General features: G+C 39.8%; 1 protein-coding gene across 6 annotated transcripts in view; it reads left to right on the top strand.

Moving 5' to 3' along the window:
- The window catches only part of LOC145516678 (uncharacterized), a 744,489-nt gene that overhangs the window by 611,238 nt on the left and 116,379 nt on the right, over positions 1-16,872 (top strand). For 3 of the 6 annotated variants that reach the window (XR_014061652.1, XR_014061655.1, XM_081518078.1), the window contains one exon: positions 461-611. The exons of the other annotated variants lie outside the window; for them this stretch is intronic. The gene's annotated coding sequence lies outside the window, so the exon portion shown is untranslated. Of the gene's footprint in view, positions 1-460; positions 612-16,872 lie in introns of those variants that run through there. 6 annotated transcript variants of the gene reach the window in all.

Below are 16,872 nucleotides of genomic sequence, written 5' to 3'. Positions count from 1 at the left end.
AAGGAAGATGTATTTTTGCTGAGGAATGTTCCAAGGACATATTTAAGGGGAAGAGAATAATTTTGAGCTAAAGCAGAAAGACTGATTGTTATAGAATGAAAAAACGTAGAAGACAAAAATTGGATAGGTTTTTAAAAATTGTAGACAGTTGTGGAAAAGAAATTTTATGTGTGATTGAGCTGCTAAAGTTAAAGTCACACTGTCTTTATCAGACCTTTGATTACTTAAGAAAACTGAATATTTTCAACATTAAAGAGTTAAAGATTTTTGTCTTTAACAGTCATATAATCTATATTTATCTTTAGTTTTATAATGTCACTTTGGTTAAATAGGTAGTTAATTTTTATTTTATAATATTATATGATTCTATTTAGTCAGATATCCATAATTTTTGACATTCTTGACAACGTCCCCAAATTAAATTCTAAATAGAGTATTTTTTTATTTTTGCCTTTAAAAGTCCAAACTGAGATTCCTCATGGAAAGTTTCAACAAAGGAGAGTTCACTATTTTTGCTGCACCTAAGTAAATAATCAGGCCAGGTTTCATAACATTCAACTTATACTGCAAAGAAATTTGTCTTACTTCGATTATCTTTGATAGAAATGGAGGTGAGTAGACAAAATACATATGTATATTTGATGGAAAACTGTAGCACACTCTTGTGGGTATTAAATTCTAATGCTATACATGGCCTTTCAGATCTTTTTACTTACTTGTAACTAGACTGGATCCTGAATTCTAGTTTCCTCCTATATCTAGCAGCCTCTCCCCAAAACCAGTATTCCAATTCTTCTCTCACCCTTCTGACTTAAAGTCACTAAAAATTAAAACTACCCTTTTTCCTGGGGCCCTGCAAGCTGAAGTTGGACAACTTGATATAAACCTCAGAGAAATCTTTACAACAGCTCATGTTTGGACAACTTTTATGCCTATTGTTGTGTGGGCCACTCAGAGAGTTTACTGGAACAAATGACAACATCCCCAGAGACATTCCAACTCTAAACCAGGAAAATATGCAAGATTGCCACTGCCTGCCCTCACTCCTGAAGATACACTTTGAGCCTAACATCTAGAAATTCCCTCAGGACTCAAAAGCTGAATTTATAGTTTGTTCTAGCCATTAACCGTTGTTTTTCTTTTGTTTCCACGGAAGTGCCCAGCGCTAAGAGATTAGTAAATAGATTATGAGACCATTTACTAACTCACTGTCTGGACTGTGAAACTTCTTAGGGAAGTTTCAGCTAGAGGAATGAATGTGCTCAGGACACACTACCCCAAAACATGGAACCTTGGCCTATTGAATATTTTAAGCTGAAGGACTTCTGAGAAAACAGGAAAAGCAGAAGAATCACTCTGCCCTTCTCTCCTGAAACAGATCAGAAAACCCTCTTGTGAGAGGTGCCTTCTCTATACCTGGAAGAAAGGAAAATCCTTCTTTCTGAAGACAAAGGGAAGCCAAACAAACAGATCTTGCTAAGTTTCCCCCGGTTTACTGCACTTATATACCCTTTGTCCTATCCCATTCCTCATGACTCTCCACTTTTCAAACTTAGTATACCCTAGAAGGTCTGTTTTCATTTCATATGAAGACTCTCATGTCACATAACATTCATATGAAATATGTCTGGGGGAAAAAATCTGTATGCTTTTCTCTTGTTAATCTGTCTTTGTCACTTTAATTTTCAGACACAGCCAGGGACACTAACAGGGTCAAGGAAAACTTTTTCTTCCTCTACACAACCATAAAAAACTAACAGAGAACACACTTCTGTCTCTCTTTAAATATCTATATGTTGTATATTTAAAGAGAGAAAGAATCCAGTATAGAGTGTGTGCGTGCTCAGTCTTGTCTGACTCTTTGTGACCCCATGGACTGCAGCCCGCCAGGCTTCTTTGTCCATCGGATTTCCCAGGCAAGAATACTGGCGTGGGTTGCCATTTCCTTCTCCAATATATATATGTGTGTATGTATATTTGGAGAGACAGAGAATGACGTACTCAACGTGAGTTGACTGGGGTAGCAGATTCCTTGGTTTGGAGAATATGTTCCCACTGAATATATATCAGCATACATTACTATATAATACAGCATATATTACTATAGCTTCTCCCTGCTTTGTAATCTTTGACAAGAGACCCAACAAAATTTGGAGAGAGATCTTGTCAAACCTTCACTTACTATTTTGATTTCATGGCTACAGCTCTCATTGTTGCCGGTTCAGAAAGCTTTCCTTTCCTCTTGTACCCAGTGTGACTTTTAAATAATTTTAGTTATATTTAACATCACAGAATCTGGTTTTATGGAATCACAAAACTGCAGAATACAAGGGAACTCTAGAGAATACTGTTTAAATTTCTTATGTAGCTTTATTGAGTCAATTCTCATAGTTTTGTAACTAATCCTCAGGTCCCTTGAGATTCAGTGCAGTTTTTAAGAATGTTGATTATTTCACTTCTTGTATTTGGAATTGAATTCTTTGAATTTAATTACGAAAAAGAAACCACGGAAAACCTACAGAAGTAAAGCATCTTGGTATCGTATGGAAATTTAAAGATGTTCTGAAGTGAAAGTGTTAATCACTCAATCGTGTCTGACTCTTTGGATTGTAGCCCATGGATTGTAGCCCACCGGGCTCCTCTGTCCATGGACTTCTCCAGGCAAGAATACTGGAGTGAGTAGCCATATCCTTTTCCAGGGGATCATCTCCAACCAGGGATTGAACCCCGGCCTCCTGCACTGCAGGAACTCCTTGTGGCTCAGACAGTAAAGTCCACTATATACTGCTATCAACCTGTGAAAGGTACAAAGAAACAGACTCCTGCCAGATAATCTGTAGCTTTCTCATCCACTTAGCCATAGCTCCTGGAAAAATACTACAAACCAACCAATGACCTGAGCTAATTTAAAAATCCTTCTTCTTTTGGGGAACACAATTGCACTCTGACAAGTTTGTATCTCAACACGGCCATCGTAAGAACACATCAAAATACAACGTAATGCAACTGATCAACGTGACGAACACACAGAAAATGTACAGTGGTTAAAATGTTCCTGGTTTCAAAGATAACAAGACATTGTTTGAATAACTCTAAATTTAAATATAAGGAGTGAGAAATAAGTGTAAAAATCTCTGAGAAATACCTGATGCTATGGTCATCCTAGATCCAAGTCTTTTTGGAGGCAGAGAATGGCAAAGTCTTACATGGAGGCACAGCCATGGAAATTAGCTTATACAGACGCAGGGCCTCAGATGGATTTGGACAATTCTGAAAGAATTAAAAAGGAACCAACAGATAAATAAAAACGAAAGACATCACTCTTGACCAGCCTGGCTATTGGAGTGCCCAACAGCCTGCCGTGGGCGAAGGACAGAGCCAGTGACAAACATCGCCAGCTGAGAGAGGAGTTTTTTCACCTCTCAGCAAGGCTGAATAGAAGGAATTTAATTTGCCTGCTTGGCTCTTATGCAACGCCAGGTAACCGTAGAATAAAGAGGGCTTTGAGGGAGAAAGCCAGACTTCCCAAACACATTGCTGCAATCATATCCTCCTCTCATCAGATGCCTGCAGACACAGCGACCAACATGTCCCAGACTGCTCATTGCTATCGCTCAGATTCATAAGGCTGTGTCTCCCACAGAGAAGGATGAGCGATATAAGGGCTCCAACTGCTCTCCCTGTGCAAACTCCACAGTGAAATTCCGGCAGACAGAAGCCAGCTCTCTGCTGAGTGAATTGAGCCTTTTATCAGTCAGATTTGTATACATTACAGAGAGAGCCAAAGAAGGGGGTTACTGTACACCTCGTATATTTTTAGTTCCTCAGGATTAGTTGCTATTGGACTTAATGTGAGGGGAAGAAAAGTAAAAAAAAAAAAAAACCAGCTTCAGTCTTCTGTGTGTATTGGTGGCTTTTCGAGGTCTCTAGGTTTTGCTGGACTTGCCTGCTTGCTTTTCAGGTATACTCTGGTAGCACAAAGAACATGCTAATCTGTTTCATGTTCCAAATTCGATACCAATTTCATTTATTTTTCAAATAATTTGCTGATGAGGGTGTGTGTGGTGTGATTACATGAATGCACACAAACTTACACTGAATTGATTTCAGTTTCGAGACACATTCTGTCCACAAGAACAGCATAATAAAACTATTTCAGTTGGCAGAATCAGCTAGGAAACTTTTGCAAGTCCTTTACTTTCTTCATTGACTTTAGTTACCGCTGAAGAAATTCCCTTGGGAAAATAAAAACAAAAACAAGCAAATCCATAAAACATGTGGATGCAGAGATAGACCTAGTATTCATGTCACTAGACATATTAAAAAAAAAAAAAAACTGGCTTTTTAAACTTGGTCTCTTGCAGAGTTTGGGGACTAGAAATAATTCTTCTATCATGGTGTTCACTCCCATAATTATTTTAAATGTCAGTCTTACTACTTCCCCTTCCAAACTGGTGCTATGTGTATAAAACAGAGCTCAGCCTGGTGCTCTGTGATGAGCTAGAGGGGTGGGACCAGGAGGTGTGTGAGAGGGAGGCTCAAGATAGGGGGAAAATATGTATAATTATGGTTGACTCATGTTGTATGGCAGAAACCAACACAACACTATAAAGCAGTTATCCTCCAATTAAAAAAAAAATTTTATGAGCCACATTAAAAAATAAAAGCAGATGAAAAAAACAAAACAAAAAAACACCAAAACAGATGAATCTGATTTCAAACTTGAGACTGGTTCACATTTACTCATAAGCCACTTTGTGTACTCTCTTCCAGTTTTTTCTCTGATGCTGTTAAATAAGTAAGCTTTATCACAGTCTATTCTGGGATACTTTTTCAAGGTACTAAAGTGAACATCCATCTCTTTAAACCTAAATGGCTTTATGGGCCTACAATCTGTTCACTCATGCAGGGCCCCAAGCTCAGAAAGGCCCTGGGCTTGGTTTAACTCTCTACTGTTGTTTCTTGAAATTCTTGATACTTTTTGGACAAGGGGCTCTATGTTGTCATTTCGCACTGACCTTGCAAATTATGTAGCCAGTTCTGTTTTTAGAATTAGTGAACAACTGGTGGAAAAATTTGGATATGGTGAGGGTTAGGGGTGAGAGACTCTTCTGGGGTGCTAATTCTAAGCTCTTACCCCCACCAAGTTAGGTTACTAGAGAGCCAAGTTTCAGAGGTGATGGCACTGGATAGTCAGCCATGGCTGCTCAAGAAATAATTAATTAAGCAATTACTTTTCTAATATTTATTCAACAAAAATTTACTGAGCAAAAGTCTTGAAGATGGACCAAATAAAGGTTTAACTCATTAATTATATTTGAGCTCTTTGGCAGTATTAATTTAAATGAGCAATGGAGAAAGCCTTTTGCATCATTATTAATTATCTATCAATTCTTCTGTAGAAGGCAATATATTAGATATTAAACTTAGAATCAGAAAGCTAGGCATTGCTTATGATCGTCTGTGGCCCCTAAGCATTTTGGGTTTACAGAAGATGAAACTGAGGTTTAGAGAATTTGAGAAACTTTCCCAGAATTACATTTGGACCTGAAGAACCAAGCCTAAAACCCAAGTACATAGGACAACAAAAGTGGTGCTCTTAACACAGGGTATCATTACCCTGCCTCGCACTTTGCCATTTATCATCCAGCTCTATACCCCTGGGCTTCCCAGGTGGCGCTAGTGGTAAAAAACCTGCCTGCCAGTGCAGGAGATACAAGAGACATGGGTTTGATCCCTGGTCAGGGATTCCCTGGAGGAAGATCCCCTGGAGGAGGGCATGGCAATCCACTCCAGTATTCTTGCCTGGAGAATCCCATGGACAGAGGAGCCTGACAGGGTTCGGTACATAGGGTTGCAAAGAGTTGGACACGACCAAAGCAACTTAGCATGCATGCATGCATCTGTTCCCCTGTCAACGTCTTTCCTTCTCTAGAACTGAGACTGTATGTGAGTTCACATGTAAGGCTTACCACAGGCAGAAGAGCACCTGGACCAAAACTAGTTACCTAAATATTATATTCTCAACCTTAAGGTTCGCATGAGATGTTTTCTAGACAACTCAACCCTAGACTTAGCCCCATGTAGTAGTATATCACTAAAAACACATTACTACACATTCATACACATGCAAGCACTATCTCCTAGTTTTCTTCTTAGAAATGAGATGGAACTTTAGTTTAGACAATATACCTTTCCAAGATACAGAAACTTTGAAACATGTAGCATCATCTTGCTATTTAAATGAATCAGGAATTTAGGAGTAAAAGTCGATAATCATCAAGGTACTATCTTTGAAAATAATTTTGTATTTTTCATATTCTTTACTTCTAAATAAACCATTTGTAGTCAGGTTTGGCAAACATACTCAATTTCATTCTAAGTAAGTGTTCCACACGTGAAGGATTCTTGGTTTGTATGTTGATGTTGGCCTAGTTAAAACCTCCATTGCCATCTGAATTATGTGAGAGCTTTCAAATCTGCTAATGTGGAGTTTGCACCTTGCAGAAGGGAAAGACATTTTAATAAGCCTTATTTGTATTTGCCGAAGGAAAATTAAATTAAATTTGCAGAGATATTTACTTTTTAACAAGGCTGGTGAGAAAGCTATATACAAAGACAGAAAACCAAAAAGAGAATTTCAGTTGGAGTTTGCCTTTTTCCCCCTCATATCTTTTTTTCTCTGACTCTTAGCTCCTTTTCTCTGTCAACTTCTACCCAGGCTGAAAGATATAAAATTCTTTTACATTTCTTCATGCCACTCCCTACAGCTTTTGCTTCTTGCTAGCGAGTAAAAGAAGATCAAGACAGAAGATGCAGAACACATACTGGTTACTCTACCACATGCACCAGAAAACTCCCAAGATAACATGCAAGGCTGTATCCAAATTCCCACTGACAGAGAGAAGAGGGTCAGTCTTGTGGTTGTTTACACTGGGCATCTTTGAACCAAAATAACTTCCCAACACTTTAACCAGCTGATACTGACCAACCTCCTTTCAAACAATCTATAAAATTAGTTTTCTGGATTCAACAGGTCACTTCATTTAAGCTTCCATTCAAATGTCACCACATTGAAGTAGCCTTTCCAAAGCATACTATCTAAAATGTCACCCCACACCCTCGATCCCATTGTCTTAATAACAGCAATCACTACCTGACTTTTACAATATATTTTCTGATCATTTATTCGTTGTTTTCTTCTCCTTCTGTAACGTAGGCACTGTGAGGGTAGATTTGTCTAATTGACCACTGTACCTCCAATGCCTAGAACAGTACTCACACATGAGAGGAACTCACTAAGTATTTGTTGAATTAATTAAATACCTGTGAAAGTAAGTCGGACCATATGGAGCTGGCAGAAGTATACTGACACGCTAGTTTCTGATGTCATTTGTTCTCACATAATTCCACCTGAAGGAAACCTTTCCAAGGAAGCAATCTCTAGTTCAAGTTTCTTGCATGTCTTTCTTCTGCTCTCTGTGTAGCCAGCCCAGAGGATATTTGAGTTCAATGTGCAGAGAAATGCTATAGATAGAAATGATAATGTCCCCTCAACTTAAAAGAGCTGATCATGTTTTGAAAGTGTTTTATGAACTGGAAACCTTTCTATGAGGTATTTCACTACAGCCCCATAAAACCTGACACCCTGCTGGAATTTCATCCTGTTAAATTTGGCAGTGTTTCTTTCCTCATGTAATGAGTTCAATTCATGTTTTCATTTAAGTTCATATCCAGATACAAATCAGTGTCACTGCCACAGGCAATGGCTCACAGAATTCTTAAGCACTTGGGGCTGAGGGATGCAGGGTTTAGAAGGACAAATGCCAAATTCTCCTCTTTACATGGGGGTTCTGTAGCATTTACTGTCTTCTACCCATCTCCGTGCCAGGTCCCGTGGAGGCCGTTGGCTAAGTGGGCTTCTGGCTTCTATCTCGACACAAGCTCGTCTTCTAAAGCCTCTCTGGATTTCCTGTGGTAATCCCTCTTTGTGTCCCTCTGAGAAAGAAACAATAATCACTATTTTTTTTTCCAGGAGGAAAGTTCAAGAGCACAAATGGGTTTAGTTAGGGATTCAATAAACACTTTGGCAGGAATGAGGAAAGCAGCGTTGAAAAGACCTAGTTTTTCTTTCACTTCAAGTTTAAGGTAGATATTTTCCTGTGAGGCAAAGTGGGCAGAGTCAATACTTTGAGGACAACCTTCTGTTCTTGGCTGATACAGCAGGTAACTAAAATCTAATACCTACTCAAGGGCTCTTTCTTCAAGTGCCATTATCAATCAATGATCGTTATGACAACAAAGACGGTAATAATGACGGCCAGAGCACCCTGTGTATGGAAGTTCTGTTCTGCCTGTGGGGAATGTGTCTCGATTTGCATTGACTTTATGACTTCCTGCAGGCGAACACCTGGAGACTCTTTCCTAAAGGTACTGCTGAGCTCAGGACAGTGCTGTCACGCTGTCTTCATTAAGAGCAAGGCAGCCAGCTCTTCCCTTCCCCAAGCCGAGGTCTCAGACTTCAAGGAGCTGATTTGGAGGAAACAAGGTTGAACAATAAAATAATAGAAGAAAGTTTAAAAAGGAGTCCATTTGCCTTCCTCATGCTCAAGAGAGCATGCTAACGTACACACCTATACACTCACATTCATATTTTACTAGCTTTTTTGGCCAGCAATAAATTTGTAACTCTGATCCTTCCTAATCACATGATTGAAGTCATCGTACCAGGAGCCCCATATTTTAATGCTGATAAATCCCATCCCTATTCTTAATTCCAGGAGAGGCAGACCCAGAGCCCACCCTGAGCCAGTGAGTGACATCTGGGTCTGGGAGATCTATCTGTGGGACCTCCTCCAGTAGATAAATGGCTGTATTATGATGTGGGCTATATTTTCTTTGTGTGCACCATTTAGATGCCTAAAACTATTGATAAAACTTGCTCTATTAAAAAAAAAAAACAGTTATTTTTCTACTCCCCCATTAAGGAATTCTAATAAATTCTTATTTGTCCCCACCACTTAGAGATCAATGTGCCACAATTCTTGTTTAAAACTGCACGTTTCCCAAATTGTCCTATAACAAGCTGAATATATCCACATATATTCCTTTCAATCTGATAGTTTTATATCAGTGTGATTCATTCATTAATCAAGTAATATGTTGATTCAACAATTATTTTCTTGAACACTTACTAATTTCAGGCACTGCACTAGAAGCTGGACACTGAGAAAGCATAGATAATGCAAGTTCTTTGGTGTATATTAAAAATCTGGGGCTAATATGGGAAATAATCAGTCATTAAAATAAACTGGACATAATGCAGGGGAAAATAGATGAAAAAGCTGCTTCAGACACTAAGGCATATAGTTTAAGGCATATTCTCTATGTTACAGATTCTGTTTTGCTTCTTCAAATTAATTCTTGAAATTTTGAAGAGTCATATCTCTGTTGTCATATAGCAACCCAAAATTCAAGAAGTGGTCTCATTTTGAAAAATTGTATTTTATCAGGAGTTGTGATCTGGTGTGACATCAGTGTGCCTTGGACTCTTAAGTCCAAGAATATAAGCTGTTGTCTCCATTGTCAAGGTCACACAGAGACACTGGATTTGGCTCGGGGGCGCTGGAAGGTGTAAGTTCACAACCTGGGGTTTCTGTTGAACACACTGAGTGGTGGATTCTGATAGCTGCAGAAATGGAAGAATTCATCACCCCGTGAAGAGCTACAACAGAAACCAGAGAATTTTCTTCTGCAACCAGCAGAAAGCAGGGGCTGTCAGACTCTTCAGATATGCACTCAGTGATTAGAAGATGAGACGGAAGAGGGCAATCTCGGATGGGCCTAAGCAAGAACTCTCAGGGAGGAGACTGCTGATGCCTGGTTGTCGGTCGCAAAGGAGGGTGACACTCTTACAGCGCTGGAAGAGGTCAATAAATCACCACCCTTATCTTGCAAACAGAGCCTGTGACTTCAAAAATTAGCTCATTTATTCTGCACAATTAAATTTATTGAAGTGTGACAGAAAAGTTTAGCAGCCAGCGGAGCATAAAGCTGGCAACAGCCGAGGCGAGCTTCTGAGTGAATGACACAATTAGTTGACTTTCATTTTATTTATCAATATAATTATTGAATTGTATTTATCCTTTTCCACAGATTTCTACAATTATTACCGCCCAGGCCTCTAGGGAAAGAATTAGTTTAAATTCTCGGTTGAAGTTAATGTGATTATGGAACCACTAATAAATGGAAAGTTCTTTAACGTGCTACACAATCTTGTATTGAATGTCACTCCCATCATCGGGCTTAGAAACTCAGTCCCCTTTCATATGAAAGCGGTAAATTGAATTTAAATTTGTGAATGTGACAGATTCCCTAGGTGGAGACTGAACTGGGGATGGCCAGGGCCCATTCTCAGAAAAGGGGCTTTAAAGCAACTAGATATTTGGCTTTATTTAAAATTTGAGATTAAAACAAAAAAATTTTTTAAAATTTTTTTTTTGGTTTTGAACGTGATAAAATAAAGTAACCCTGGAAATATTTTCAGGCTTAATGAAGTTTGGGACAGAAGAAAGACTATAGGAATGCTTGTTTTTTTATCTTCCCCTCTTCAGACCTGGCATTCCATTGTATCCCCGAGAAAGCCTGTCAAAAAGATAGAACAAATAAAAGTGGGTAAGACAGTATTCATATCCCAGAGGGAGATGGAGAGCGGCCTGCCCCATAGGTTCTGGGAGACCAGTTTATCCTCCTGAAGCAGCAGTATATAAATATACCAGCTGTCTGGGTCTGAGCAGTCTTCTCCCAGTGAATCAAAAGACTTACGGGTGCTGATGTACACACTTCCTGCAAGGTCTGAAAACTGACCCATTTCCCACAGGGAACCCAATCTCATCCATCACCCACAGGCCTCTCTGTTAAATGTTTGTTGTCTTTGACATCTGAGAGCTGCTTAGTTTCTCTGTTAAGGTGGAGTGGAGGCAACTCAAGTTCAACTTATAATAGACCCAACCAGATACACAATTCCAAGGAAACCTATTAAAGCTGTGATCTTTAGGCTTAGAACCTGTAAGGATGTGGGATCTTGTTTAAATGAAGATTCCCTCAATTTTAAATGAATAAGAGACTCCTTTGCCTATGGCGTTGGAATCAACTTCAAGAAGTCTTAAAAGTGCTGGAATCATGTGATTGAAGAGCGGCAGTTTTTCCAAGGAGAAGAAGTCTTGTTCATTGGAGAACTATTGACTCACAAGTAAAGATGAGAACACTAAATTCTGACCTAATAATGGGCACCTAACATGCAAGCATTCTACCTAACGATAGAATGATCTCTGTTCGTTTCCAAGGCAAACCATTCAATATCACGGTAATCCAAGTCTATGCCCCGACCAGTAACGCCGAAGAAGCTGAAGTTGAACGGTTCTGTGAAGACCTACAAGACCTTCTAGAACCAACACCCAAAAAAGATGTCCTTATCATTATAGGGGACTGGAATGCAAAAGTAGGAAGTCAAGAAACACCTGGCGTAACAGGCAAGTTTGGCCTTGGAGTATAGAATGAAGCAGGGCAAAGGCTAATAGAGTTTTGCCACGAGAACGCACTGGTAATAGCAAACACCCTATTCCAACAACACAAGAGAAGACTCTACACGTGGACATCACCAGATGGTCAACACCGAAATCAGATTGATTATATTCTTTGCAGCCAAAGATGGAGAAGCTCTATACAGTCAGCAAAAACAAGACCAGGAGCAGACTGTGGCTCAGATCATGAACTGCTTATTGCCAAATTCAGACTTAAATTGAAGAAAGTAGGGAAAACCACTAGTCCATTCAGGTATGACCTAGATCAAATCCCTTATGAGTATACAGTGGAAGTGACAAATAGATTTAAGGGACTAGACCTGATAGACAGAGTGCCTGATGAACTATGGACAGAGGTTCGTGACATTGTACAGGAGACAGGGATCAAGAAAATCCCCATGGAAAAGAAATGCAAAAAAGCAAAATGGCTGTCTGAGGAGGCCTTACAGATAGCTGGAAAGAGAAGAGAAGCAAAAAGCAAAGGAGAAAAGGAAAGATATTCCCATCTGAATGCAGAGTTCCAAAGAATAGCAAGGAGAGATAAGAAAGCCTTCCTCAGCGATCAGTGCAAAGGAAATAGATGGGGAAACAGTGGAAACAGTGTCAGACTTCATTTTTTGGGCTCCAGAATCACTGCTGATGGTGACTGCAGCCATGAAATTAAAAGATGCTTACTCCTTGGAAGGAAGGTTATGGCCAACCTAGATAGCATATTTAAAAGCAGAGACATTACTTTGCCAACAAAAGTACGTCTAGTCAAGGCTATGGTTTTTCCAGTGGTCATGTATGGATGTGAGAGTTGAACGGTGAAGAAAGCTGAGCGCCGATGAATTGATGCTTTTGAACTGTGGTGTTGGAGAAGACTCTTGAGAGTCCCTTGGACTGCAAGGAGATCCAATCAGTCCATCCTAAAGGAGATCAATCCTGGGTGTTCACTGGAAGGACTGATGTTGAAGCTGAAACTCAATACTTTGGCCACCTCATGTGAAGGGTTGACTCATTGGAAAAGACCCTAATGCTGGGTAGGATTGGGGGCGGGAGGAGAAGGGGACGACAGAGGATGAGATGGTTGGATGGCATCACCGACTCGATGGACATGGGTTTGGGTGGACTCCAGGAGTTGGTGATGGACAGAGAGGCCTGGCGTGCTGCGATTCATGGGGTTGCAAAGAGTCGGACACGACTGAGCGACTGAACTGAACTGAACATGCAAGCTAAAGCAAGATTATCACTGCCACATTTTCATGTGTTATCATTTGTCCTGTTATTGTTAATATTTGATAATATTCAGAGTTAAGAGCTAACGTTTATGGTATCCATTATGACCTAAAATAATTCTGTATTCCTCTTTTTCTTCACCTCTCATATTTAATCTACCAGCAAGACCTGTCTACACTACAATCTAAACTATATCCCAAAACTACTTCTTTCCATAGCCACTAATTCATGTCCTTTATTCCTCACCCTGGAGTCAGGGTGGCTGCAGCACAGTGGGTGGGAGGCAGCTGGAGGTTCAAATCTGTCAGATAGCTAAGGTGCAGGTCAAGTAGGACCTTGTAAGCCTTCAACTTTGGAATGTATTCTAAATGTGATGGGAAGTCACTCGAGTGTTGAGATGTCATGATCATCAAGATCTGCCTCATTCTTTTAAAAGATTTGTTCTGACAGCTCAATGGAATATAGGCTGTAAAAATGAATATAAAAATGAGTCCAGTGTGAGATTAAATTCTGAAGTCACAGGAAAAGATTTTAAAAAGACACCTTAGCCCATTATTAATTGCAAAATAAACGTATCTCCAAAGGCAGTGAGAAAGAGGGCTCTTCTTTTATGACTCATTCTTTTGCAATTCATGGGCTACTTCTGACATGATTCCACCTAACCTTTATGCCATTATAATGCAATATTTGATACTTACTTTGACTTTTATTTCCAATTAGCACAAAGATTTAGTTATCTTTTCTTTCCCTGTATTTTTTGAGAGAGTCCAGCAATGAGCTGCAGAGTTCAGTAAGATGGAGTACCCACCTAATTTGTGGAAGGATATTGAGTTAACTCCACCGAGTTGCAAACTTCTATCATCCTGGGCTACCAGGGCAGAAGATTTTATTAGTGTCAGGCCACTCACTTTCCAACCCATCCTTTTTTTTTTTTTTTTAAATGGGGGATCAGGGAGAGAAAAGAGGAGCACAGAATATTCACAGGTCATTGGAGAAAGGCCCGCTCACTTTTGTGATGGTTGGACCCTGTCATGGGCACACAGGGGTTAAAATTATACACAGATGGAATAAATGGGCCTCTCTTAAAAGTTAAACAGAGAAGGTCAAATATTTCACTTCAAGTTAAAGAGAAGAAGGTGATAAGGCATTTACAAGTCTATTTTGTAGTGACCCAGTTGTACCAATGACCTGGGGCTATATGTCAATTTACATGTGTGCACAAATTTCAAACACAGCTTTCAAGCTATATGTAGACAAGTTAAATAAACCCCAAAGCCCTATTTTGAATGTAGCATTTCCCTGAGATTTTTGCTTCTATGGCAGACACTTTAGACCTTGAGATTGTTCTTGGTTAAGTTCCAATTCAAACTTTCAATAATACCCAACACCAAATGTATATGTTGAAATATCCAAGAAATTGCCATTTTCTTTTGAGTTGGATTTCCTGGAAATCTCTCATGGATTTTAATGCATGTACTATCAATTAACCAGCTTTTGCATATTTTCAGGACAACTGCTTAAGCCCTGGGCTGATATATTTCCTGAAAGGATAGGCTATGACCATATATATTAGGACGCAACTCTATTAACCTTCTTAGATTCCATAGGTTCCATCACTACTGGATTTTAATAAAACACCACACTGTGGGGTGCAGGATCAGCTTCTGGAGAACTGGTGAAAGGTCCAGGTGACACAGCCCAGAGACAGTTAGCTCCTCATGCAGTAGAACTTGGCCAGTTGGAAATGGGATATAGGAGAGAGCTGAACAAAAAATTTCCCCTTCGCTTTCTATCCTGTGAGTTATTCTGGAGTGAAGTTTCTTCTCATAAACCCTCTAGAGTATCCTGTGTACAAAATTATGATTCTACTAAGTAATCTGCTCTGGCTTGTTATAAAGTGCTAATACCTAAAGGGCTAACAGATTCCATTTTACCTTGCTTCCTTATCTTTTGCTCCTGCCTTCACTTCCCTGGACATGTACCTCCAAGAAAAGTGTTAGCATCAGTTTCTCATCTCAGGATCTGCCTTCTAGAGGACTCAGGCTAAGACACACAGTTTTCTGTAGATGCAGAGGAGGAAGGGAGCTCAACCAGCTTGACTCAGCCATTAGGATTCTCAGCCCTGGGTGAACATCAGAATGACTCATTTGTTAATAACGAAGGGAATTCCCTGGTGGTCCAGTGGTTATGAACCCATGCTTTCACTGCCAAGGGCCCAGATTCGATCCCTGGTTGGGGAACTAAGATCCCACAGGCCACACAACATAGCCAAAAAATAAAGATAAACAAATAAAAAGTTATAGTAAAAAAAATAAGCAGGCCCTCTCACCACCCCCTCTGCTAAGCCAACCTGAGGTCTACTGTTTCTAATGATAGGGCAACACACAGATTTAAAAATCTCCAATAATTCTGATGGAATCATAGGTTGCCTTCAGTCTAGAGAACCAAAATGACTCAGACCTCTGAAGAATGAAGGAAAATAAGAACAGGGACTAAGGAGACCAGATTGTTACATTCTTTCCCTACTAGAACCAATCAGCTTTGACAAGCTTTAGAAATTTAAATATACCTAAGAAAACAAAATAAACACTTAACAGAGTAATGTACCATATGGAAAATGTAATAAAACAAAAATATAATTAATCTCATTTGCTTTTCTGACAAGAGAAACTCAAGTGGCTTGCGACATATGACTTACATGTTCAGTGACAGACTTGGAATCAGAGCCTGCCTCAGTGTTTCAGGCTGGGTTCTCACTCCGCTCCCCACTACCTGACAAGTCTGGGACGAGAGATGAGTTGCCACAAAAGCTTCAGTGTAAGAAGAGGACAAGGACAGCACGGAGAAAAAAGGAAAGAAAGTGAAGTCGCTCAGTTGTGTCCGACTCTTTGTGACCCCATGGACTGCCCACCAGGCTCCTCCATCCATGGGCTTTTCCAGGCAAGAATACTAGAGTAGGTTGCCATTTCTTGGTAGCAAAAGGCAGGGTCTGCCCTTTCAAAGCTGCACTTGCCTTATTTCATCTTCATCTTTGGGTCTGGAGTGGACTTGGATGTCACATCTCCTTAGTAGAGCCACTGAGGCCACAACCCTGGGCTTAATTTGACCTCTGACCCACAAGTTGTAGACTTCTCATAAGGAAAGAAAGACTGGATAACAGCAAACATTTTCCCACCCCGTTGGGGAATGTGATTCTTTCTTCTTCTTCTTTTTTTTTTTTAATTGGAGTATAGAAAAAGGGAATCCTCTTATGCTGTTGGTGGGAATGAAATTGATATAGCCACTGTGGACAAGAGTATGGAGGTTTCTTAAAAAATTAAACATAGAACTACCATAAAACCTAGCAACTTCACTACTGGGCATATACCCTGAGAAAACCATAACTCAAAAAGACTCATGTACCCCAGTGTTCATTGCAGCACCACTTACAAAAGCCTGGGCAGGGAAGCAACCTAGATGTCTGTCAACAGATGAATGGACAAACATTTATTTTTATCCCCCAATCTAGGGGATCAAGAAGAAGAAATTTGGGTAACTTTAATGTGTCTGGGTTTCTTCTTTTGTAAACTGTAGAGAAAAAACTGAACCTTAGCCTTCACTGAGACCAAAATCTGGAGTTTGATAGATACATTCACTTTGGAGATTAAGATGAAATAATTTCATAGAGTTCATCATATTAGTAAGACTTCATTAGAATATATAGCTATCTATTTTAGGGTATTAAAAACTTAAGGGTGCATGAGAATCCAAGAAATAGATTATTAGGAAACAAAATGGAATTACTATATATAATGCAATTGCACACTTACTGCACCATATCCACTCTTCTATACATTTCATATGCTTTTAATCATTTAATCACTGGTACAGCCCTATGATGAAGATGTGTGTGTGTGCTTAGTTGCTCAGTCAGACCCGACTCTTTGCGACCCCATGGACTGTAGCCTGCCACGCTCCTCTGTCCGTGGGATTCTCCAGGCAGAATACTGGAGTGAGTTGCCATTTCCTTCTCCAGGGGAGCTTCTCAATCCAGGAACTGGACCTGGGTCTCCCTCACGGCAAGCAGATTCTT

This window comes from Giraffa tippelskirchi, chromosome 8 (genome assembly GCF_054371585.1).
Source record: "Giraffa tippelskirchi isolate mGirTip1 chromosome 8, T2T-mGirTip1v1.2.pri, whole genome shotgun sequence".
NCBI lineage: Eukaryota > Metazoa > Chordata > Mammalia > Artiodactyla > Giraffidae > Giraffa > Giraffa tippelskirchi.
Note: the sequence above shows the minus strand (reverse complement) of the source record. Positions and strands in the feature narration are given on the sequence as shown.